This window comes from Falco rusticolus, chromosome 20 (assembly GCF_015220075.1).
Source record: "Falco rusticolus isolate bFalRus1 chromosome 20, bFalRus1.pri, whole genome shotgun sequence".
Taxonomy (NCBI): Eukaryota; Metazoa; Chordata; class Aves; order Falconiformes; family Falconidae; genus Falco; species Falco rusticolus.
Genome location: NC_051206.1, coordinates 4,681,315 through 4,708,844, shown reverse-complemented (window position 1 = coordinate 4,708,844; position 27,530 = coordinate 4,681,315). Strand labels below are relative to the sequence as shown.

Below are 27,530 nucleotides of genomic sequence, written 5' to 3'. Positions count from 1 at the left end.
ACGGACTGAACCTTGTGGCAAAACTCATGGCTTAAGTGTTAAGTACCTACCAAAAATGTTGTGAGGAAAACCCCTCTTTTTGATGATGTTTTTATACCCAGGAGCAAGGAAGACTATGAACAGTTTCAGAGCATTCTGCAAAGCAGAGAGAATTTGGAAATGCCTTTGAAATCAAATAATACAGCTGCCTTTTTTTTTTTTTTTTAACTGGATATTCACTCTACCTTCCAAGGAGAGGGCATTTCTCCTGTTTCCCAGTTCACATGCAAGGTAGTTGCCACTTACCTTTTTAAATGGGTCTGAAACCTATCCCTGCTTGAAAAACTTGACCATGGCAGTGAAAACCCACATGCCTCCATAACTAAGTCAGGCACTTAAAAGGATGGGTGTTCCTCTGAACAAAAGGATTGCCTAAAAACACACTACTTTTTGTAAAAAGTAAAAAAACACATGATGACTTCTGTATTTCACATCTTACCAAAGCCTCCTAAATTTTCAACACATGTTGAAAGTCACAAGTGCTGTATATACATCTCAGCAAGCCAACTTTTGATATCAGTATATTAGTTTCATCAGACCCTCTTGCTTCCTATGGATATAAAGTATAAACTTCCAGCAGCTGTACCATAATCCTTCTCATCAAATATTTGGGCGACAGGTGGAAAATTGTTCTGCCAGCTGAGGAAGACAAAATCCATTCCTCCTGGCAATTTTCTGCAATGAAAACTCCAAAAAATGAATGTGCAATAAGTTGTGGAAATAAACCTAAAATATTATCACACAAAAGCAGTGTGCTCAGAATCTTTAGCTGCAAACTAACCCTGCTTATCTGAATTTTAAAGAATCTCATTTCTTCTTCTGTGTGCATAGGACTAGATATTAAGCTGGATGCTTCTACTTGAAACTATTAGTTACATACCTGGTGGATTTTTTTTTTTCTTTTTCATTTTGCTTTCCTTTGAAATGCACTGTGGCTTCTCTGATCATTAGGTGGGGTTTTGGGGTGGTTTTTTTGCATGCATCAAGGAAGTCTGACAACAGATCTGGGAAGCACATATTATCAGTTTCATTTTACAGAAGGGTAAGCAGTCAAGTCTGAAAATGAACTATGTGACTAAGAGCAAGCCATGAAAACAGGAAGCAAATGCCACAGAGCTGTTCCAGTACACAGTAAACCCATGCTAAGCTGCAGACACTATTCCCCTGTTACTTGGAAGGCTTCGGATGACACTGTCTCTAGCTTGTTAGCAGGAAAGAGGAGTGAAAGTCAATATATAATCATGGAAATAAGCTGTCGCAATAGGATTAAAAATCAAGACAACTGTGAAGTATACGATGCATAACTTTTAAGTGCCTGGTCCTCTATTCACTTCAACAGTCCTTTCCTACGTAACCAACTTCACCTCTACAAAGCCATGAAAGGTTAAATGCTTTTTCAAGAGTGATAAAACAGACATGCAAGAGAAAGGCACAGTGCACAAAAGACTACCCACAGACTCACAAGCAGCAAGTGGAACTATCTGGAGAATGACAGAATGACCTGCCACAGTAGTGAGCAACTGAGTGAGCCTGCTTTAATAATTCACTGCTCCTTGGCCAAAACCCCACGAGAGCTAACCATGTACACACTGCTTGCCCATTACAAGGCAAGGCAACGTGTTAGTCTGACCACTGATTCCTCTCACTGACAAGGAACACACACGGAGCCCCTTAACTGGAACTGAGCAGAAAAGCTGTACATCCTTCATACAGTCCGATTTCTAGTATTTCTCTGAACCAAACCCTTCCCCCCCTTCACCAAACAGCGGCAACAACATTACCATCCAAATGTCTCCTCACACAGAATCCATTGGAGAAAGACCCTATGAAGTCAACACAATTTTGCTGTGACTATTCTTTAAGAATACAAAGCATTACTCCTTTCATGAGCAGGACTTCTTCCATGGAAAGGATTTTTATGCTAATATATGTGAGGCCATTTTCTAAGTCCTCATTTATTCCATTTTCCTTACTTTTTAATATCTTATGAGCTTTAGCTAAGGGCTCTATACTTTTGGCAGAAAGCAAAATTTAGTTACATTTATTTATATAAAATGGAATAAAGTTTAAAAGCAGCACACCTTTATACACAAATTCTAGCCTCAATTCTCTGATTCTGTCAAACAACCCAAATAAAAAGTACTTCTGCAGCTGTACACAGGGCTACACTTCCAGGTGTTTAAGTGACTGTGACAAAGCTGATACCTACAATTGATCACATCACCTGCACTGATCAAAAGAATGAAAGCGGTCACCTTCCACCATCTCCACCGACTCTTAACACTGACCATAAACCACCAGCTCACTTCATACTGCCAGGTCCTGGCGGGTTTATCCAGCAGTTTTGGCAGAGAACCAAGGAAAGAATGGTACGTGGAGACCAGCTCCCATTCACACAGCTAGAGTGGGCCCTTTTTATAAAAAAAAAAAAAAAAAATGGAAAAGAAAAAAATAAAAGCAACACTTCAGCAGCACCGCCTTCCCTCTAGAATTTAATATTCGGCTGACATTGCTGTGCCCTCTCTTTAGCCATTTCACGAGAAACCTACAGTTCAATGAAATTCATAGAAGTAACTTTCCATAAACCACACTGTTAATGGGTTGCAGGAGGGTAGGGCATTTATTTTCACCAATGAAGATTAATACGTTCATAAAATATTAGTGGTCTTTCCTGTGCCAACAAAGATGAATGTGTTATCCTATTGTAATCGCTTATGTATTCTAAATCTATTTATATCTAAGTTATACATATTTATAAAAATGATATATTGCATTTATTAAATATTAAGTGGATTACAAACTTGAAGAATCTTTCATATATTCATACATTTATTTAACATCTAGATTTTTTCCTTAAGCAGTACACAAGCAATATAAATCTTTAAAGGAAAAAAGATTCTCCAGCATTCTAAATAGATGAATCTGTAACAGTCTTCCAGCACGCAATGTGTGAAGAGTATTAAGCTAGAAGAAAAAAAAAAAAACAAACCACTACTTTAAAAATTCTATGAGAAAATATGTGGTAATATCAGACTCGTACATGTAAAGAGGATCAACTGGATGAGAACGACAATGTGTATCTGGCTAACAAACAGGACTGAAAAGACCAAAGCCTCAAAGGATTACTGAACGACCTCAAAACAACCCTGTAATTCTAGTACATATCAAACACCTACTATCACATGCCAGCTACACAGGGTTTGTCTTCAACGGCAATAGCATTAGTTATACAAATTTTAACAACGGTTCCCTGGAAATATGTCATATTTATCAGGTGGTTGTAGGGAGAGAGGGGGGAAGCTTTGCTATCCCACTGTGCAGCCGCGTATTTCCAGATGGTGTAGTAAGACCACCAGATGCGTCACCTTTGGGGCTGATCACCTTTGGGATCAACAAATTGCCTTGAAGATTCAGGCTTTGTTGTTGCCTAGGATACTTAGCCTGTTTAAGGTGACAAGAAATGAACTCTGAATAAATTAACCAGTATCATTTCACTAACTGATGTTCCATGTGCCTCAAAGGGCTGCCAGCTATAACGGTTGCCATTGAAAAGTCAAATATTTATTTACAGTTTCTACACTATGAGACAGGTCTTGCATGCAGCTGGAGACAGTCTCTACTACAATTTAGCACAGAAGCACAAGATAAAGCAGGCGATATAAAAGCGAGGGAAGGCTTCCCTGGAGTGCTCTACTCGGATTTTCTGTAGATTTAGAAGATAGCTCACATTTACATTGAAAGCTATACATGTAATTCTTCCGCACAGAAAGGCAAATAAACTGTCTTGCTAAAGTCTACATTTTAGGGTGTTTTAACCTAAGGACATTTTTAGAACTTTAATTTTTCAGTTTACATATTAAAAAGTACCTTTGAACTTCAAGTGTTTATGACCCAGAAAGGGAATGAATTAGAACCAAACTACAGCAAGGCTAAAATGCTCATTTTGATCTTCAACAATGAAAGAAAAATAGTGGACTTTTTCCACCTGTAAGAACATTAGGAAAAAAAAAACAACCAACGATTATTTTACTAATGATACTAAGAGTGCAGCAAATAAAATATGAAACTGCTTGGATTCCTTTCAAGAATAACAAATAATTCACCAACAGAAAGTGAATTACGTTAGGATAAAGTTAATGTGTTTATTAACGTAAAAGCCAAGGGGAAATGATCATAATGTAACTTATTTTTAAATATCACCAACTCATTTTTATTAGTACCCAGCAATCTGCAGAATGCATTTGAGCCCAAATCTAATCAGATACACGCTAACAACTCTAATCTGCTGCTCTCCTTCCACGTTCCCACCCCCCAAAGACTGAAATCAACTTTGAAATTATGAGGATGGGATTCTTCAGCTGCTAGTACTGCTTGAAAGACACTCCACCTTGATTGCTCTCCCTTGATCGGCAAGACTGTAATACTAATTTGGATCAGCTGCACTGCGATACACCAAAGAGAATAACTTCCATGGGCAAAATTAACCTGAAGTAAACTAAAAACGCCGATTTCTCTATAAGTGATGAGTGTAAACTAGGATTTCTCCCAAGTACAATTACTGACTTTACGTCTCCTCTTACTAAACCCTGGGCCAAAATACAGTACCTGCTGATGCAAGTACTTCTAGCTCAGCAACAAAGCAATAATAAATATAATGAATTCATACCCAATTCATACTTGCACCTGTGCTACAATGCTTTGCTACACCAGCATTTTATTTACTGAATGAGCCACAGAGCTCTTTCCTTCAACTTAATTCACAAATCAGTTGTTGTTATTAAAGCTAAAGGCTTTGATATGCCCAACTACCAATTCAACTGCTGGAGGAGATGCTGACTACAGAGCTATTCTCATTCTGCTTCAAACTGGACTACAGACAAATTGTTGTGTTGTTTGCAAGCAAGTGATAAGGCTGCTGTTCAACTGCTGATAATGTATTAAAAAAGAGGGGGCAAAAATAAACCACACATATGCCAAACTGTTCTTCTCTTAAAACTACTGCAGCATCAAAGCTGTTCTGCAGACAAATGTCAGTTTAATTTCTTTTGTAAATGTTTGAGGGGAAAAAAATCCCCACCTTTCTTCCTCCACCACCAATTGATAATGCATACAATTCTTGACAACAGATGTTGCACAACAAGCCACATCAAGTTTTTTTCTTGGCTGCCAGCACAGGAAAGCTAGGCAGTACTTGTTTAATGCTATGTTCATAATCTCAGCAGAGATCTTCCCAGCCTGTCCATTTAAACTCCTCAAAGCCCTGCATCCCTGTAAGAAAGGCAGGTATTGATGACCCATTATTCTCAAACACCGTGGGCACGCGAATGCATTGGAGCCAAGAACAGCGAGTAGCATACAACATCCTTTGAAACAGAAAGATCAGGGAATCCTGATTTGTCAAAAGACTGATGTTTGCATGAATAAAGTAGGATTTGTCTCGAGACAGTTTCTAAATATGCAAACATTAACAACTAGCCTTATTATTTCTAAACTCAGATAAAAATACTGTTCTTCTACAAAAATGTATGGAGATCCTACTTGAGATTTTCAAAGCGTTCTAGAATTGGATGTTTTCATAACTTAAGTTTCATATTAATAAATACTATCCTTTATCTTCTGTTCCTTTAAGAAAGAGCATAGAAACCTCAGGTTCTGTGCCGAATAAAAGTTAAAAAGCCAATTTCTTCCCTTGTAATTCGTATTTAGATAAAACCTGCAGTAATACTATGAGAAAAGCCTTGAAAATAGGTGAATTGGTTGAATATAAGTTGCTATGAAACCAGCTCAAACCTACTTAGTCAAAAGGCTCATTTTAGTACTTGTCGGCCCTAAGATTAGTTAAGCTTCACCAGTGTGGAGGCGATGCCTGATTTGGCATTAAAACCTGGCAAGATCATGGTTTGATCCCAAGTAACTCAAGGCAGCCATCCCATCCAAACCCATGTGGGTTATCACATATGTAGGAGCTGTGATAACTAGGGATAAGACAAGAGAGATCCTGAGCGGTATGCCTATAGTGATTTAGGCATACTGACCTCATTCTGTTCAGATACCACTCTTATACCTGCACGCACTACTACTAATATCAGCAAAAATATTGTTCCCACTTGAAAAGTTGGCATTTTTCATTTATTTTCTTCTTTTGCCTTGTACAGTAACCTTGCTGTGAATCAAGCAGCAAAATCAAATACCAGCCACTGTCACAAGGACACTACGGCATGGAAAAAAGTGGTATGGTGTTTAAATTGTTAACATCTGAATAGACAACAGCACAATTCCAAATACAAAAGGAACTTTCCCTCCCACACATTCCCTTTTTTAGGTATAGCCAGCTACCAAATACATGAGTAATGTGGAACAAAACGTTAATCACAGAGCTTCTTTGGGTTTATTTAAAGGTACTGTTTTATAAAGGTATAAAGTAAATTAAAACTGGGTCCTGACCTGAGAAGAAACAGATACAGTGACTTTTCTGCCAAGTAAAATACATAACAAGGAACAGAAGTAAGAGGAGGTTGTATTTCTTTCCTGGCACGTACAAACAGCTCTCTCCATCTCCTCCTTAGCTAACATAGCCTCATATAGTCCACTGTGTCCAAAGGTACGCTAATAATTTTAATTACATGCAGTTGTTATGTAATAATATATTATTACCATCTTTTGTTAAAATTCCTGCAGTTCTCACTGAATAAGCCAATCTGTTACTGTTAATTCCTTCCAGGAAAGTAAAAGAGGTTTTCTTTTCAGAAGTCATAACAAATTCCCTAAAACATAACAGTAAATACAGCATTTTCAGCGCACGGTGTTCACCAGCAAACATTCACCCTGTTATTTTACTAGTCATAATGCTATTAAATAACAAGTATGTTCCTACGACTGACAAATACAACTTCCAGAAGAAATGGATTAAAGAGAAAAAGATGATGCCCTAAATTAACTCATCTGCTACTGAAACTTCTAGGTTTCTCCTGATAAAGTAATGTTCCTTCCTACTGTGTTCACAGAAGACAGTATTGTGCCTGTGAAGAGATCTGGGTTCAGTTAATCTTAATTACTGAGGCAATGATATGGAAATGGTAATTTGAAAAAAAACACAAGCTAAGAGAGAAATACAGTTTTGTTTCTTCTAGCCTAAAGTGAGAAAACAAGCTCTTAAAAGATATGGCCTTTATTTTATTTTAATGCTGATAGCTTTTGAGACCACTGCAGCAATGCATGCATCAAAACACAATTTAGGTACACTCAGTATCCGAGAGTAAGACATCACAGTGTGATTCTCATCAACTGAGTCTTAAATCCCTAATGATCTAATTAAAGTTGGACTAAAGAATGCTGTAGTTATTTTTGCTTCTTGAGGTAACCCAACCTTTATAAGAAATTAGGTGTTAAAATACATCATCCTAACTATAATATACAGTGCACAATTTAGATAGGGTTTAGATGAGAAGAACACCAGATTTCCACATTCCTATAAAATACAGAATGGCAAATCATGTTAGCTGTATTTGCAAGCATTTCCATTTCTTGTTGCACTTTACACAAATTAAACAGAGAGATGAATTAGATTTAATGATGGATCCTGAGATTCTGAAATTTTATTTTATTTTGATTAGGGAAAAAGCTTTATCTGCAGCTAAGTAATACCAGTTTTGGAAGCAAACATTCACAATGCTTTTTTCTTACCAAAAAATGAGGTATTTTAAATACTATCCAGTTTATGAAGTATACAGTATCCCTCATAATGGGAAAGACCCAATTAACAGATGTTTTCTACATATGGAGAGACCTGAATTTTTTAGATCTTTCTGTAAATTCCAATCACAGCAACAAGTGATATTTCAAATATTCTAACATGTGCAGCAACTGAACATAACACGACAAAGGCGGGGTGGGTGCGTGGGAGTGGAGGGAAGCCAGCGCTACGGGCAATCTTAGCGCTTTCACTCTAATGGATAAGCCTGTACTGGCTATTAGTTTTATATCTAAATACTTTTTCAAGGTATCCCCCCTGCTTCAATTATTGTATGAAATAGACACACGAGTGGCTGCACCAGCTAAATGAACTAGACACAAAGATAGAAGCAGGACAAGGACATAGTACAATACACATCTTTTATAGTTTATTGGTATAGTGGCACTGCAGACTGGTCAGTTCTTCATTAACCCACCTGCCATGTACTGGTCAGCCTTCATCCAGAGCACTGCTACCCTTGGCTGTCACGTACATAACCCAATCTGTCTAGGTACTATAATTCAAATTCTGAAACAGCAGTTCAGATGAAAACCCAAAGGACAATCCAGAAACAACCACATTCACATATTCCTGTGCTCCCTCTCCAATTAAACGAATGAATTCACCAAGTCAGACATAACAGGGGAGGAAAGATAAGGCAACACAAGGAAAAAGAAACAACAGGAAAATTGCTCCAGAAGGAACACTGGACACAGTTACCATTAATGTTCCAAATCAGCACAAGTTATCTCCATCCAATTGTACTCCTGACACATGCTGCAAGTGAGAAATAATACAATACCTTCTCAAAACCAGATTGGCTTGCCATATCCACAGCTGCTGAAATACCTTTTCAGGAGCATCTGGCAGGTTCTTCTCAAGCCCCAGAGGAAATGGAACCCAATTAACGTGTGGTCTTTACTCTTAGTATTTCCTATTGACTATGCCAACTTAGTCTGGAGTTGAAAGCTTGGATCCATTACATCCTTCCTTCTGGCTCCTAAGTATCATGGAATCTCTTCTCTCAAGACAGACAGCATTTAAATTCACACGCTTCCTAACAAGTGGTAACCAATTAATAGGTTGAAAACTGAAGGCATTAAAAGCCAGGAGAATAGCTGTGCTTACTCACCTTAATATCACTATTTTCAAAGCATAATCTTAAATCAATCTGGGTTTTACTATTATTCTGCTGAAAATGTCCTGTAGCTTTATTGGCCAGCTTGATTAAGCCAATACATCTGCAGTGTCACAGCCTACAGTAAGCAGATGTGCTCTACAGATTCAAGATTTACTGCAAAGAGTATTTTCAACTTTAATACCTTAGTGAATTTCAAGGTATGACTCGGGCTATTTTCCCACCCAGTATAGCCTAAAATTTGCAATACATACTAGTAAAAGATCTAACCTCCACAGAACGTGTACTATCTATACACGTATATAATTAAATAAGAAAAAGCTTATAAAACACACCTTATAATGTATTGTACATAATAACAGTGGTCGTTTAAAAAAAACCAAACAAAAAACCCACCCCCAATAAACCAAAAAACAACCCACACACAGAAAAGATGAAAAAGATGCATTTATGAGAATACAATGCATTAGCATTGCCCTCCTTTTTAGATTTAATTGCTATCCTAACCTCCATGCAATTAAAATTGAAATAGTAAAACATTCTAGCACACTGTAATATTATACACATAGCCCTGTGAGGCATTTCAATTTATGTATGTTACTGTAGTTCTCATAAGCTGTTTTCTGCACTAGAACATGGTAAGATTTCTGTAGTGCCCTCCAGTTAATTGTTTGAACAAATAAATATTTTGCAATTCTACTTTAAGTCTTCTTACAATGAGGTATCTTTTCCTAAACCCTGGAAAAAATTAAGGTAAGATACCCTACCTGAAATGAGAGAGTAAATCCTTTCAGTTTTCTTGAGCGTGCCAATCTTAAAGATCCTTCAAACAGAAAACCTAAAAAACTCATTCCTCAACAGCCATAATGATCATGCAACACAGCCTAGAAATACCTGGCAGATCCCAAGGAAGCAGAGTTACTGGCGGATCGGTAACACAACCCTAGTGCGAACACCTCTGTCCTCAGCTCACACGATGCTCACCGCGCACCGCGTGGCTGCTCTGCTCGAAGCACCAGCCCCTGATGTACCTGGTTGGGAACGGAGAGCAAGCTTCCCTGCAAAGAGCTGTTCCTGTGGTCAACGGGATACACCTCGAAGGAATGCTTCCTACTGTGGGCCTTGACAGCGACTGGAACCATTTCACCTTTTTGACAGGCTAAAGCAAATTCAAATTCAGATAAGCTTGTACAGAAACCATCCCCTATCAGCAGAAAAGAACAATCTAAGGCGTTCCAGATCACAGCCATGGCAGATAGCTAGCTTAGCATCTCCTACGAAAATGAAATTTCTGTAATAACTTGGCACAGAATGATTTCTCATTCAGTTGCTTACTGATTTCTTAAATAATTTCTCCCCGCCACCCCCCCCCCCCCCCAGCTTACATTTCCTTTAGGGTGATTCAGAATCCAGGGGCGGTAACACTCCCGTGTGATTCCAGTGAGCCGTAACTAATTTGCCTCAGTTTCCTGTAACTTTTGCTACCTGGCAGCTACTGTCCTAATCATGAAGTTAAACTACCTCTGTATTCAGCTACCAGTGGCGGAAGAAAAAAAAGAGCCCCAAAACAAAACAAAAGAGAAAAAGAAAAGAAAAAAAAAATCCATTTGAAAATACTCTCTCGAGAACCTCCTACACTAAACGCCCCTACAGCTGACAGTTCTGTGCAGCACAAAGATTAATAATTTTCAAAACCTGACATTTTCCATCTGAATCGCATGCTACTTTGTGAAAAATCTTTTCTATATCCTGCTCCATGCTGCTTTTCAAAGAGAAGGGCATTTTAGGCTTTGACTGCTTTTGTCATGTTAAAGACCTAAAAAGATTTACAGCTGTTGGCTCTGCAGCAAGTTGCTCGTGCTGCAAACATGCACTTTTGGGTAATACTGGCAATCTCTATTTGAATAGATTATCCACTGATGATGTTCACTTGTACTGAAATCTTCAGACTGGCAGATACACACCTGAATTAATAAAACGCACCCACCTTTTTCCCCTTCTTCCACGCAAATGACTTCAGGCATTCACCAGCACTGCAGCTTACCCTTGGATGAATTTCATTGTTTTCAACTTTGTCTACCCATGTGGTTTCAAGCAATTTTACCAAATGCTGTGTGTTCTGATCTTATACAGTGCAGAATGCTTTACAAAGAAGCCTACGGCTGGCTGCTCTCTAATGCAAGCTCTGGACCCCAGACCATTTAGCGACATTACAAATTCCTGCATTTTGAGTAAGGAAGCATTTCGGAAAGTGCCAGGCCAGCATCCTGAGAGCATTTATCCTCTAAGCAAGACTGGAAGAAACTTTGAGGTGGGCTTTTTGGTTGATGTTTAAAGGAATATTTTTGCTTTTTCTTTTTTTTGGATTCCATGAAAGTAGAACCTCATCTGCTCTTACTCAGTTAACAACCTCTATTTCTTTACTGCATAGGAAAAGCCGCACTATGACCCAAAAAGGTTTTCTCACAGATAGAAGGCTCTCGGGAAAGAAGCCACAGAGCAGTGATTTTCCTTAAGTCTTGGTAAGGATTGTACTACTTCTTCTTGCAGAGGAGAATGCAGTCCCTTCGGATTCCAATTCACAGTTCAGTTTTTCTAAGCTGTATTACTTCTTGTCCAATAATACAAGACATCACATTCTTCTTCATAACTTACCCCAAAATTGCTCGTAATCTTTACACAGAACAAGCCAAATGAGTAAACAAAGCACCCATTGTACAGGGGTTTTCATGCCATTAGGAGCTGGACTATTTCAATTTTGAAGCGGAGGCTACCTGATGGCTTGAGAGGCAGTGTCATTATATGTAATGCAACCTACAAACTAAAGTACTGGACTAAATCAAGAACAGGTCAGAAATACAGACTCTGGTACTGAATGCTGTATAATTTATAATGCCCATGATAGGCCTGTATAACCCATAGCTAGAAACCACACCTGATAAAAAAAATACTTCCCCCCCCCGCACCGGGGAGGTGAAGAGGGCTAAATGGCCACCTTTGTGCACTCCCAACTCAAGCCCCACTCTCAAAACAAAAAGCAGCAATAACATCCCAGAATACTTCCATTTTTTCCCCAGCATGTCAAAAATTATGGAGTACGACATTAAAATCCATCTCCTTCAAACTCTACAAACATGATATTGAAGTTCAACTTCTCAACGTTAAAAGGCATGATGCTTTATTAGCTATAATAAATGTCAATTTTCAGTTAGCAATTTGATGAGTAAGACACAAATTACATTGACAGCTGAACCCACTTAAGTCCAGTATAGTCGGGGTTTTGTCATACCTCACCTGCCAAGACTTTCACTCGCAGGTACAGCAACGTCCTGGTGAGGGACACAGTGAAAAATGGGAAGTTGATCCAATATATCCCCCTAATTCCTTCATTTACCATTTAAAGCAGCACATATTTATACCCTGCAAACCCTGTTTGTATTTCTATTCAAGTACTGTTTATCTGATGACCCCTAATTATCAGTCTGCAAAAGGAGAAGAGATGCCACACTTCCAAGAGAAATATCAGCACAAAAATCTTAAAAGTGACGTTGGTTAGTTTCTTCATCATTATGAAGACACTAAGTGTCTAGAACCTTGTTTTCCTGGTACTATGTGAACAGCTAAAAATAAATTCAAACTGATGACAGTGAAACAGCATTAAGTTTCCAATTTAGCACAGAACAGCACTCATATCACTTTTAAAAAGTCAATGAGATTTAAGCACATGCTTGACTTACAGCTTATGCTTAACTCATTTGCCAAGTCTAGTTAATCTGAAGAATTGCATTCTATCAGTGACTGATACATCTGACCTTCCTGGAGCTGGTATCAATTTATAACAGAATATTTAACTCTTAAATAGGATGTTATTTAGATACATGAATGAGAGTTTGAGTCAGTATCATCCCTCTATACGCCTCCGCCTTAAAACACTTAGGATCAGCAGCATGGAAAATTGCACTGATGAAACAGACTCCCTGCAACTTGTCTGTGCTGTAATACTGGAATTTTTTATTGCTTCCCAGCTTGATCCCATTGATCTATATCACAGGAAACAGACAGAAACACAATACTATATATATACACACACACACAAATACAATATATAATACACAACATATTAAAAAAGACAAGTACCTATTACAAAAGCATGGCAAATCTATTCTGATTTGCCTCAAACCTCAGCAGGTTTGTCATACACCTAGAAGTAGCTCTGCTAAATCAACAAATACGCATTTCACATTGGGAACTGAGAACAGAAAGAAATTATACTGATGACAATCTTTTTATTAATAATGTACAAAGCCTTTCCTCAAAAATCTTCCATAGCATGTCAAAGTCAAATAAGCATTTTCAGTCTTTTTTTAAAAAAGCAGAACAGAACAAAGCATAGAGGTTTTTATCTTCCCTTCCAAATGCCAACTGATCCTAGAAAGTCTTGCAAACGCTACTGTTGCCTTACCTTTAATAAGTTAATGATGCTGAACAAAAACATTGCCACAGATAAATGACTCGCTGAACTAAGTCAGAAGAGATGACATTGACAGCTAATCCCAACACACTGACTACATCCATCTATTCATTTATGTGGTCTCCGATAATGTGGTAGCTGACTACCTTCCAAAAGAGCGACTGCAGTGAAACTTCCCTCTTCCCACTTCCGCAGCAGGAGGCAAGCCTGATTAATATTATTCCAATTATTATTATTAAATTTTAGGAAGAAAAAGGAAGTAAAATAGCCATAAAGCCCTCTATTCAAATAGTGGCAAGTCCTTAAAAAAAAAAAAAAAAAAGAGTCATGCAATTATAGGAAAAAGAATGCTATGTTAAAAAAAAAAAAAAAAGTAATAATTCCACTGGGATTCTGATCAATTCTTTTTGTACTTAACATCACAAAGTTTTCCAAGACTGTGAAGAAAACAAGGCTTTTGACTTCCTAAAGTCTGCATGTTTGATTCCTATTTGATTTTTGCTTTAAGCTTCAGTAACGTTTGCTTCTTTCTGTATTCTCCCATTGTTGGAAAACCCCATAAATATATATGTATAAATATATACATATATAAGGAAAAGAAAAAAAATTGTAGCTAACACTGGCCCTGTGCATGAGGCAAAGAGATTAGGTTTCGGTTTCTGGCTTGCCAGAGAGAAAGTGAATGTGGGTTTGAGCAAGTACCTTGTTTCCAAGCTTCAGTTTCTGATCCGTAAAATAGCACTTCGTTCTCTGTGCTTTTTCTGTTGCAATCTCTTCACAGGAAAGCTCTCTTGTCAGTACAATGACTTGCATTGCTTAACACAGCATACTGTAATTTAATTATGTCTGGAAACTGCAGCATACCAAATAAGAAAGCCATTATAGCAGTACGAAAGGAAATGAGCACCACAGAGAGAACAGAACAATAATAAGCAGAAGTGCAAAAAGCACGTATTTTGAAAAATAAGGATTTGAGTGGGGATTTTCATTGTGTTTTTTTAAAGTTGGAAATCTGCAGCCAGCTCTCTAATTAATGCTTGCATTGGTGCTGCTTGTGAACTATGAACGTAGATACAATGGTTGGATCACACAGCTGCCAACATTCTATTACTTCCTCCAACAGTTTCTGCAAGTACCTAATATCCTCAGACATAAACAACAAGAATTCAATATAGAAGTATTTTGGGCCTCTTCACCAAAGCAATAAGCTAAGTAACAAAAAGAACTTGCATTTCAATTCAGAGATGACAACTTCTCTGGTGAAAGTAAATCGATGCATACAATACAATTCCAGACTACGAACTGTGTTTTCAAACAGAAGTTCTTGACACCACCTGCAGCACAAGATACGCACACAGCCCAAGCGCTGCACCACTGAGTCACACGTCACTGTACATGCTACGTGAACTGTGGAATGAAAGAGAAATTGCAGGGAGGAAAACGGAATTTCACACAAACCTCAGCACAACACCACAGCCTTTTTGGAAAAGTCATAAAATTAAGGATTTTGTGCAGGAAAAAAAAAAAAAGCATAGCTGTATTGGGTTTGCACAACAACATTTTGGTAGCGGGGGAATACAGGGGTGGCTTCTGTGAGGAGCTGCCAGCAGCTTCCCCCACGCCCGATGGAGCTGATGCCACCAGCTCCGAGACGGACCCACTGCTGGCCAAGGCCGAGCACGTCAGCGGCCATGGCAGCGCCTCAGGGATAACCGATCTAAGGAGGGAAAAGCTGCTGCACAACGGCAACGGCAGCTGAGGATGGGAGTGAGAGTATGTGAGGGGAGCAGCTCTGCAGCCCCCAGGTCAGTGCGGGGGGAGGCAGGAGGGGCTCCAGGCGCCGGAGCAGAGGTGCCGCAGCAGCCCATGGTGAAGCCCATGGCGAGGCAGCCTGTCCCGCTCAGCCCATGGAGCCCACAGGGGAGCAGATACCCACCCGCAGCCCCTGGAGGACCCCATGCTGGGCCAGGGGGATGCCCGAAGGAGGCTGTGACCCCATGGGAAGCCTGCGCCAGAGCAAGGGAAGAGTGTGGAAGCCCTCCGCGAGAAGGAAAGAGCAGCAGAGAATGTGATGAACTGACCGAAGCCCCCATTCCCCATCCCCCTGTGCCGCTGGAAGGGAGGAGGTGGAGAAAATCAGGCATGGAGATAAGCCTGCGAAGGAGAGGTAGGGGGGAAGGTGTTTTAAGATTCAGGTTTATTTATTTTTATTGTACTCTGATTTGATTGGTAATGAATTAAATTATTTTTTTCCCCAAGGTGAGTCTGTTTTGCCCATGACAGTCATCAGCGACCCATCTCTCCCCATCCTTCTCTTGACCCATGAGCCTTTGGTTGTATTTTCTCTGCCCTGTCCAGCTGAGGAGGGCAGTGACAGGGTGGCTTTGGTGGGCACCCAGCCTCCAGCCAGGGTCAATCTGCCACAGTAGTTTTTGTACGTTTGACCAACTAGATGAAAACACGTGCCACTCCAAACTAAACTATTAACTTTTAGCCAGTTTCCCCATTAGGAGGAAAGAAATAGTATATCCCAGAATCTGCCAGCCTACAGTTACCCTCACCTATTTAAAAACATACACACACGCACACATAACATTGCACCTGACACCTCGTATCTAGTAAATGATCACAAACTGGATCTAGAGTGCCCCAAGCCCCAGCAGCCACATCCCTTCCTCATCTTTTACAAGAAGCACTGGGAAGAATATGGAATTATTCAGGAACTATGTTCAAATGCTCTGTTAGCAATATTCTTTTCATATCTGCAAGATGATAAAAATCACTTGTTACTTCATTGCTGTTTGAGTCATCTTCTCCCTATGAAAAGCAGCATTATTAACCTAGTAATGTTTATCGCCAGCTCCGTGACTGAAAGCCCCTTTGTTCCAAGACTTGAAGATTTATTTGTCAAGTCTGACAGCTCTGATGTGGCCTTGCAGTGAACATCAGTGTTTGAAAAGGAATTTATAAAATCATGAACTATAAGAAATAGCCAAAATCATGATGAAGCTTGGTATTTGAAATAAGGAGACAAACTAGATACCTAGATAAAAATCTGCATTTCCATTAAAGACTCATTAAGATGACATGAAAGCATTATGGAACACTGAAATGCTAGATCTCACATGTGTTTAACATATAGATTTTTATAGAAGATATATGTATCTCTCTAAGTTCCATCTAGAAATCTTCCATTCTAGATCTTGAAAAATCAACAGATATAAATGGGACATAGACGCTTAGTGTAAAAGATAAGATACAGTCTTTGCTCTTGCCTGTGTAGTAAAATTAGTGGTGTTATCTTAGGCTGAATTTAAATACTTGAGTTTGGATAATAAGCCCTTGATATGATTAACCTTATCACGTTTTCACAGTGCAGTATTCTGACATATTTTAAATAATTTTCTTAATCTGAAAACTCCATAATATCTTGTGAGAAATCTAACCTATGGGCACAGCCAAGCCCATAACCATTCAGTTACATCAGAATCTAATCAAAAGCACATAAACCAACTTCAGTAGATTCACAACACACAAAAGTCAACGCATACATCCAAAGGAGTGTTACACACTGGGTACTCTTAAGAAGTCATATTTAGGCAACATTTGGTAACGTATTCCCATACATAATTGCATATCACATAAACACAGAAATTATGAGCCACCAGATCCCTCTCTGGTATGAAGTTGCATAGCTTCATTTAAGTCAGGAACTGAATATACAAATCTTTTTATTATCCACAGACAGGCTTATAGATTTATATACATCTATAATTGGCTTTAAGACTGGACTTGACGTTAAATCTGAATCTGTCAGAATCTCCATTATGAGACATACACAAGCTTGAGTGTAATACAGCAATGAGAGAAGCTGCCAGGACTCTGCGTATCTAGCTGGACTTGGACACTCTCCAATTCCACCAAAAGCTGTTTTGTCAATGCAAGAAGAATAAATCAGAGAAGATGTATTTCACCTTTCCGAAAGCCAAGCAATCAGCTCATCCATCATCTTCCATCAGTAAGAACTTTAGTAAATAGAAGCAGAATAGGAGTCGATAAAATATGCTTAAATACCACCCAGGCCTTTACTTGCTGTGCTTTTAATTTGGTAAATAAATGCCTTCCGTTGGGCACGCACCCTAGAGTCTTTGCCGTGACGTAGATTAAGTGCTCTGTTAGCATTGCATTGCTGAATGGATCTCAGAGGTATAGCTAACTATAATGGCCTTGAAACATTCAGCCTAAATCTCCCTGCTGCTTAATTTCAAACATTAAAAGGTGCATGTGGGGGTAAGAAAACTCTGGAGTTAAAAATATAACCCTTTTTATGGTTTTATTTAATCTGTTAACTACACAAACAAGAAACGTGTGTCTTACAGGCAAGAAGCAGAAGTGTAGTAATATCCAAGAAATCTGGTAAAATATATTGTTAATTAAATTGAGTTTAGCCCCAAAAGACACATTTTGTCTCTTTTTTTCAGGCTTAATTAAGAATAATATCAAGGGGGGGGGGGGGGGGGGGAGGGAAATTCACCACGAAGTCACCATGTATGAATTAAGCAGGACGGGCAAGAAAAGGGGCTCTCTGTCGTGAGAGTTCTTGCATGACTGTGAGGACTTCTCTTTCTGGTCATCTGTTAATTGATCTGTTTTTAAAGAAATGCATACTAAATGCTGAATATTTAGTTAAGTTTTTATTATGTTTATACAAAATCTAGTGCCCTGTCCATAAAGCGTAGTGAAAGAAGGAAAAAGAATGCACAAAGTCTTGATTTTCAAAAGCACTCAGCATCCGTGGTCATAGCTGCATTTCAGAAGGATCAGTACCAACCTGGAAAAGAAACCAAGCAAGTGACAATCGACAGCGTCGGGTATAGGCAATATTTGGACCCAATCAGCCAAGAGGCTGGTAGCAAACCACCAGGTTCTGAACATTTAGGCCAGTAAATGAAATCATAGTTGCTACGATCATGAAACCTATTCACACTTCGGTTGACTGAATTGTAAAAATGTTCGCGTGTGTTGCTGCTTTGATTTTTTTCAGACTTTTTTCCAGTTAGGCAACTGCAGGATTTTTACAAGAAAGGACTGATGTTATTAGCCATCTCTGAGGGACTGGTGACCAGAACAATGCTGCACTCCCTCCATTTCCAGGACAATCAACGGTAGCAGTGAGCTCCTTTAGATCATGCTAGAAGCCATCATCAGTTGATGGTAGAGTAAGAAGAAGCAGAGAAGCCCAGAAATTAAAATGAAAAATGGTAAATAGAAAATTCACTTTAACCTCTATCTACCAAAAAAAACAAAACAGCAACTATAGTCTCTTGAGTAAAATGATTTCTTTGAATAAAGAAAGGATGATGGAGACAGGATGGTAAAGGAGAAAGAATTTATTTATAGTTAAACCAAAATACAGTAAGTAAAGGGGAGATGCTGACAAGTGAAAGCATCTCTTTTAGTAGATGCATGTGATTGTTTCTAATGTACTGTTGCACTTCAGAAGAAATACAGGCCATCACGTAAAGAAGACGGCACACAGTGACAATGCCTACATAGTCAATGAGGGATTTTTCACAGTGAATTCACAGATTTTGATGGACATCCAGTGGGCTTTTAACACCAATTTATTTTGAGATGGGGCTTAGCAAAGCTGTGCCAGACATATGCTATTTGTAGAATCTTGTTTTCTGCCGTTTAAATGACCTTTACTCTTTTTTTACTACTGTTTGCCTGTAATCCATGCCTGGCATAATACTGAATTATTAATCGCAATGCCTGAAGTCTGGGCAAAGGCTATGTGAACGCCAGGATGCACCACAATGCATGCTCAAGAAAGGAGGCTCCGAAGAGGTCAGATCCCATGAAGGCCACTGGTACAGGGCTCACACTATTGCAAGAACAGTAAAACACTTTGGATAGAGGAGGACAGAATGCGCTACTTCGCTTTGTCCCTGGACATGCAGGGATCCATTACCTATGCCACTTCTCCAATTAAGAATTTTACAGAGGTGAAGAGTAACCTTTTGGATTTCATTGTAAAGACTGGCCATAAGAGCTTCCTGGTATTAAACAGCATAACTGCAACTTGTTCCTAGGGTAGGAAGAGTTTTATTTGCAAAATCACATTCTAACTGTCACAGGGTGGAGGTTGTAAAGCGTTGTGGGGTTTAGTATTAGCCAACAGGGCTGCATGCCCTAGGAAAGCATATAGGCATTGATACATCAGCGAAGGGCATTTAGCACAGCATGAGACAGAATGCCAAAGAAATAGGTCAAAGGAGGAAACTACAACACTATCAAGACCAGGATTTATCTAAGGGATTTCTACAGTTGATTAGCATCACCCACCACAGTATAAGTGTTCTTTCCGTTCTCCTTACTACCACACTGCAGCTGCTTCTGGCCCTGCCAAGCAATGAGCTGAAAGATTTCTTTCTGGAATCGCATAACCAAAATGCCTAAGTGTCTTTGAAAACACACAACTGCTTAGTTTCTTTATATTGCTGGCAGATTTCATACATAAATTAGCTGATGTTATGGATGCTTCAAGAGTCACTTCTTTTTGTTCCCCACATGCTTTCCTATTATGCTTAGTAATGCACTACACAAAACACATGCATTGTGAAGCACCACAGGGAAAAGTAATAAAAGTATCAGTAGGGAAGTAGCAAAATGAGGAAGGGCGGGGGGAAACATTCAGCAATCTTTAATGAGGTCCTTCTGGTCTCTAGCCGCAGCTTCTAAGAGTAAAGCAATGAATTTTTTTTTTTTTTTTAAATTAAAAATCCTTAAATATAAACTTGATCAAACCTCAGTTTTTTAAGGCAACAATACACTGCTTCTTTTGCAAGTGATTTTGATGTCAAAGAGCAGTGTACGTAACAAATCCCATCTTTCTCATTTTTATTAGATTTCAATATGTAATTCTGAATTTTAAATTAGTCTTATGTCTGGAATAGACAGTCATAACCTTGTTTGTCCTTTTTTTCTGGTTCAAGAACAGAAATTTTCACCAGAGTACAACTTTCTAACTGGCAGTGGCTTCTTCTATAGGGTGAGAAATGTGTATTTCAAAGACAAAAAGCATAAAAAGAGGACCATAATCACAGTCTCCTGGCTGAGTAAATTTCTCTATCTCGATAACCATGCCCACCAAACTGAGCAAACTGAGCAAACGCTTAGTCTGTTTTTCAAAGGACAAGTCAAGAGAATAGCTGAGGCTACAAAACCCAATGTAGAAGATCAGGTCAAAAAAAAATGTAAGTTGCACCCCTGTCTCTTGGGTCACTGGGGACAAGTGACTATAAAGTGCACATGAGCTTGCTGGGGAATTTCTGTCTGAAAATGCTAATTTGTTGAAGCTGCAACTGGAATTGCTCAGGGATTTGCTCTTCTTTCCCCTTGCCTGTTGGACCTGCTCCAGTGGAACCTGTTCCATGTTATATGGTTAATAAAATATGAATTGAGCAAGAGAAAGACGAGGCTATTCCAGGTGAGGCAAGTAGGAGAAAAATTCAGCTTCCCCTGAACTTTTCACTACGTTGCAGTGACAGCGTGGCTTTTTGCGCTTTTGGTTTGTAACACGATCTCAGATGAAGCCCTCTAGACACTGCTGTGATCCCACCAAATGCCAGGCACTTCAGGCCAAGCAAAAGACAGTAGATAGAGTTATCAAGTATTTCTTGCACTTAAAACAGGATTCATTGCTTCCAGTACAGAAGGCAAATACCCTTTGCAAAACACAGACTTGATTCAGCAATACAGGCTCAGCATCTGCACATGCAGCTCAATGACAGATTTTCTCCCCATACACACTAGAAGCTCTCTCCCTCCCTCAACACCACCTCTCCTGATGCTCCGTTGAGCCATTCCTCCTCTCCTGCTGTTCCACAGAACTTTCCTCTTTGCCATCAGTTGGTTCTTCCATAACCTGAAACTCTTGTTACTGCCCCGTCTCCTTGTCCCCAGAAAGTAGTCACACTCACGGTACTTTTTATCTCTTTTTAAAACCAACATAAAAATTTATCTCTTCCTCCGTAGCGATATAAACAGGAAAAGCTAAACATGGATGCTCTTAGGAGAATTCAGATGGCCTGGCCAAGTTTGTTTCCTAAAAGTCACATTTTATGGGAACTATATTATGACTGTGAAATATCACCTCCTGGTGATGACACAGCAGGTAACAAACTGCCTCCTACTGCCAGGATAACAGCTGGGAGCTATTAAGGAACAAGGGACACAGAAAGGATAGGAGTGCAACAGAAAAAGCATGCAAGAATTGCTGCCTTTTAATACTCATTAGTACAAGACTGAGACAAAGAAAGGCATTTTTCAACTTCATAAATACTTCTGACAAGATGCATCTGGAATAAAATAATCCACAGTTCTGTGAAACTGCTGCCAGTAGCAGGCAGGTCTGTGATGGCAGCGTTCCCCCTTCCAGGCACCAAGACCAGCTGCATGGACAGGGCAGTGCTATACCGAAATCCCGAGACACGCTGGGTACAGACATGGAGCGTGAGCAACAGAACAGGAGTAACAGAAGGGAAAATAAATGCAAGGTATGAAAGAGGAGCTGGCAGCAGGATAGCTTGCTAGGGTCTCCTTCTCATATGCTCCTCTTCAGAGTGCCAGGTCCCACAAAACCTACCGAGACCCTGTTCAAACCCGCTTTTTTAAGGATGCATTGCAACAGCTATCAGAAATCTGGCCTTACTTTGCTCAGTATCAAGAGCCCCCAAGTGCATCGAGTCAGAACTTTATTATGCCAGGATTAGGAGAAAAGGCCAACAGAACACTCGGCTGCAGTATCTACATCTGGATTTATCCTCTACAGTAATGTTTTCCCTAGAGTCCACGTGCTTGATTAAAATTTTGAAACCTGACATTTAATGCTCGATGAACTCTCCCCTGAATAAAGGAGCTTCTTAAAAGGAAACAGCTAATTTGAAATTGTATTTTATTTTCTTCAATGTAAACTGTTACAGGTTTTCAAGTGGCTTCTGATAGCTGCTGCTTATATATCAAGAGAATTTCTCACCATGTTACAGTGGTTTCCCTTCCAAAACAAGAACAATTATTCTGCTTGCAGCACACAAAAATTGTTCAAATTGGTTCTGTCATCTTTTTTCCTTATTACAATCCTTTTCTAAATATCAGTGTTGTTAATATTTTTCTACACCTCTTACTAACTGTCCTCTGATTTCATGGGCCTCTTCATGTCCCTGTCACCTGGTTTAGAAGCAACGTCTTCCATGTATGCCAAAGGACTTGCCCATCAAGAAACCAGATTTTCCCACCTGTGGAATGGCAACACCCATCAGGAAGACAGAACAGGCCGGAGGAGGTGGGACTGGCCCCTTCCTCTGCTGGAATCTGTCATCATGGACCTGCTGGAGCCCTGATTTCAGGCTCTGAGTTAGGAAGTATCTTTTTTAGAATTGGCACGCTTCCACCTCTGCTGATTCCATGTGGGATGGTAGTGTTTAGCAGAAGCACAGAACAGCCTGTTTAAGTTTTCTAGCAAGATTCAGAGTTAACCTAACAAAGCTTTCAATGCTGTCGGCACCTGCAAAATATGACTTGTCTGGAAATTATATTCTATTTAGCACACTACCAGGTATAGCAGGCTACAGATTTTTATCTCAGCATGCCTTTCCTTATTTTATGTTGTCCTATTATTTGTGACTGGGTAAAAGCGTCATGTCTTTATTTTAAAGATGTCGTGCTATGGGAAAAACCAAGGTCGACAGCTAAACTCAAGAATTAGAACACCAAGTTTTGTTTTTGAAAGCTCTCAAGTCAGCTGCATGCACAAATCACCCACTGTTCAGCACCAGCTTTATGTTGACCTTACATCTGAAGAACACTGAAACACAACAAACCAACTCCATGTATTATAAACACTCCCTAATGTATTACAGTTACAGTGAACTTATTTAAATCGCACTTTGTTTATAGTTGAAGAAAAATTAGCATTTTCCTATGTATTTAAGAACCACCCTGTACTTTGTACCTTGAAGTCTCTCTATCACTCAGCATCTTATCCAGCCTCAAAAATCACCAAAGCCTTTGCAGCTTCTTAGAAAGGAAAAGCACTGATCTCCTACTATTAAAAGTTTATTCAGATGAAAAATTTGCTCATTTGCCAGAATTTACCATCAGCTTGGTATTCATGGGAATAAAGTATCTGCAGACAGCAAATTCTCAGATATTTCACATTTCACAATGAGTGTAAACAGTACCCTTTTGAACAAAGTATACTCTGGACACTTCAAGATTCCATTTATTTTTCCTCATCCAGGACATGACAATCAATTATATAATCAACTCCATAATTTACTACAACCCCAACCCTTATGCCTGTGCTGCAAAAATGGGTTCTATGAATTGTAAAGAGTACAGAACAATTGAAAATTTGCTCACAATACTTGACATGTTTGAGGGTTTGGAAAATTTTGAATTAGACATGTTGTATGTGCGTCCTCCCTTTAGCATATTCAACTTCCAATGGAGAAAACGAACAATAAAGTTCAGTCTAGCACTGAAAGTTGCTAAAATGATAATTACATGAAACAACACCCCTCCTTACTCTCAAAGGTACATATGATTCAGCCACGTTTATCTGTATCAGGAAAAAATATTGAATGGTAGTGTTCTATTTCCAGAAAATACTCTTAATAGTAGGTATCACACCTCAAGAGCAGACTGCTCGCTCTGTTTGGTGCAGTAGCTCCCAGTTGCTCCCCCTCAGCCCCTGGAGACCTTCCCCAGCACTACGCTGATTATAGCCTTTTCAGCGCATTTCACTGTCGAGCCTGCTTCCCGACAAAGCAGTGCTCGCATCTGTATTTTTTGTAATGAGGTGATCCTATACTAGGTTCCGGACAGACCTATAAAGGCTACCGAACAACAATTAACAGGATAATGACTATGAGTTACCAGTTTACACCAGCAAAGAAAATAATCCTATTTTGGGAAAGCCAAATGACTCCCCGAATGATTTTGACTAACGACACTGTAATTTACTGTAACCTCCAAGTTTACAATTTTATTCCATTCACATGTTTCCAAATTACACCAGAATTGTGTTGTTTGCACTTTTAATCTTGTAAAAACTCTCTGGCAGCCATACATATTCCATGGGGGAGGATTCCTAATTTATGTAAAGTATTACAGAAGATGATCTATATGACAGTTTGGTATAAAATGCTAAATGCAAGTCATTACTCACTGAAGATAATTTGAGAGTATTGTGTCAGGGGAGACATTAGATTACAGCGGATAAAAAGTAGGAATAGGTATTCACATATTTATTCATATTTGCATAATCAACTGAAGGAGATAGTGGATGTTCTCTTGGGCCCAACTAGCATACAATGAACTGAACAACAGTTTGGAAACTTTCTATCATTTTTCACACTATCAACACAATACTACTATTTTTTTTTTCCTGGTCTTGCAAAGAGAGATGCAGTTCTTATCCCAGAAATCAGTGCACTCCTAGATTCTGTTATTGCTTGCAACTAGCAAAAGACATGGTGTAAGCTAGATGCTGACTAAGGAGATGTAAGTGGTGCAAGGCCATTTTGGTAGCCTGCATGATTAAAGTTTCTTTCTTTATTGCTTCAAATCTACAGTTGTAGGATTTACCTCATTCTCCACCATGGGGAAAGGGTACCCCACATCTCCCTCCTTTCAAGCGTTAGAAGAAAGGGTAGCAATACAATAAAACTAAGCAATACTTATTTATGTGTCTATCCATGAAATTCATGGCTGTTTCTGTGCTTTATGACACACAACCCAGGGACTTTTGCTGAAGTGGCTAATGAACATATCTGAAGAGTTTGTCTCTACCAGCTGGAAACTTTATCATCTTCCTCTTCAAATAGGAGCTATTTATTTTATACTTCAGAATGCGACACTCAAAATTACAAATGTCCCACTGCAAATTATTCCTTTTCTTCCCCTCCCCCCCCCAGACTACATACCAGCTCAAATGCATTACAAACCAATTCTATTCACCAGCTGCACAGCTGGGTTTACAGTAGTGAACATCAGCATTTTACCTAGGCAGTAGTTAATGAGATATCTGGAAATGGCACCCACACATCAGCAGATTTAGAGCAATTTCTCCCAAATTAACGACCTGTCAGAACCTCACAAACACCCAGAAAGCTATTCTTTCCAGTTCTGTTAACCAGCCAAGAAGAACTACGTGGGCTCCCTGTCCCTCCACTCTTTCCCAATTCTCCCTATGCTTATTCCAGCTTCCACAGCCTGAGGGTTTATTTTCCCGTGGCGTTTCTGTACTCAGAGCTCTGTTGGTTTAATGATTCTGTGTCCTGTTGTGCCCTCTGTCACAGCATACAGTTTATACAACTCTTTTTCAAATGTCTTCCAGAAAAGGAAGGCTGGTAGAGCTGATGATGTTTTGTCTTTCTTGGTTCCTTCTGGTTGTGATTACCCCAGATACACACAAACACTGTCTCAGACAGATAAGCAGCTCCATACTTCCAGTGCTCTAATAAGCAAGTTTAATTGAAGTGACAATGCTTTTATTGGGGCACATTACTGTTCCCTGCATCTCCAAACTTAGGACTACATTGGTCATATATTAATTGGGGTAGGGAGGAGTCAAAGGGGGGCCTGTGCATCCCTCTAAGACAGCAGGATCCCTCTGCAATGCATTAAAAAAGATTTAGAAGGAAGAACTAAATCCTCTGTGCAATTGCAATGATGCTTTGGTGCATATAGGTACTCCCAATAGGTATTTCTTACTGTTTGATAGGACAATGTATCTATCTGGCCCAAAGAGACCCTTGTGCCACAAACATGCTTCTTCCTGAGCAAATAAGTCATTTAATAATACACTGAACTTTGTCATCACAATGCCAATTGTAGATTTCATTTAAAAAAAAAAAAATCAACAACAACATGCAGTTCATCTTGCAGATCTAATGGCCAGACTGCAACTGCAGAAAAAGAACCAACCTCCTAATGGTGAAAAAACCTACTTCATTACCCTCCCTTGGCTATTTAAATACAGGACTCTGTATTTAAATCCACTTAAAAGGAAATAAGAATTCCATTCATAATGTGTAAACTACTATTCCAACATGAAATGCTTAGGCAAGAATGTAATTGATTTTCCAAAGACAGAGGATTTGGCTGGGGGGAAGAAAGCCCCAAAACCCTATCCACTACTGGAAATGTTTCAGAGAAACACCAGCAACTGTAGGCTTCTTTTCCAAACCTGTTGGTTACACGTAACACCTCAAGAGGAAGTTTTGGGGAACTTTTCACCCTACTGAGTGACTGAATCACTTTCAATATAGTTTCTAATATATAAGCAACCTTTTTGGTCCAGTTGTTGCCAAGAAATTAATGAGGCAACCCCCCCCCCCCCCAACTGAATGACTTTCTTATGCAATTCAAACACGAACCTTCTTTAACATAACATCTCTCAATATTTTTATTTGTAATTTAAACAAAATACACCAAAGCCAAATACATTCTAAAGTGTCAAACCTAGAATGCTGGCAAAGCACTCTACATACATACTACAGTGTATGCATGTAGAACGTTGGCAGCAAAGTGCACATCTCACATTTTTAAAAAGTTGCACACCACGCGTACAATCTGACCAACATCTTTGCTTCAGCACTTGTTACACGCATGCTAATATAAAAAGTCATCAGACAGATTTACAAGCTTGTATTGATATACCCTTAGATAAGCCAAGTTTGAAGTCTTATGACAACACTGGTGTATAAATAGATTATCTTCTGTAGAAGACAGGGCTCCATGCTTTCCCCAAGACAAACCCCTCTGAACGCTCCGGAGCCATCCTGCTGCTCTCTGTCACATAGGAAGTGCCACAGCCACCCTTGCAATTTCTCGCTGGCATGCATACATTCAAACATAAAACACTATCCACAGTAGTAAATGTCATTTGCAATACTGGCTTTATTTTTGTTTTTAAAATCCATATGTCTAGAGGATGATATACTGACAAGCGGATATTTTTTAGTTAGGTCACATTTCCATTCCATGATTTCACACCAATTCATAGATAACTTAGGATAAGTTATGATTTAGACTTCAGCCTGGTGAACTTCCTTAAATTACCCTTTCACTTTTTTAAAATA

At 39.2% G+C, this 27,530-nt stretch overlaps 1 protein-coding gene across 2 annotated transcripts in view; it reads right to left on the bottom strand.

Moving 5' to 3' along the window:
• Positions 1-27,530, bottom strand: part of UNC5D (unc-5 netrin receptor D) — a 168,422-nt gene that overhangs the window by 98,483 nt on the left and 42,409 nt on the right. The gene's annotated exons all lie outside the window — the stretch shown is intronic.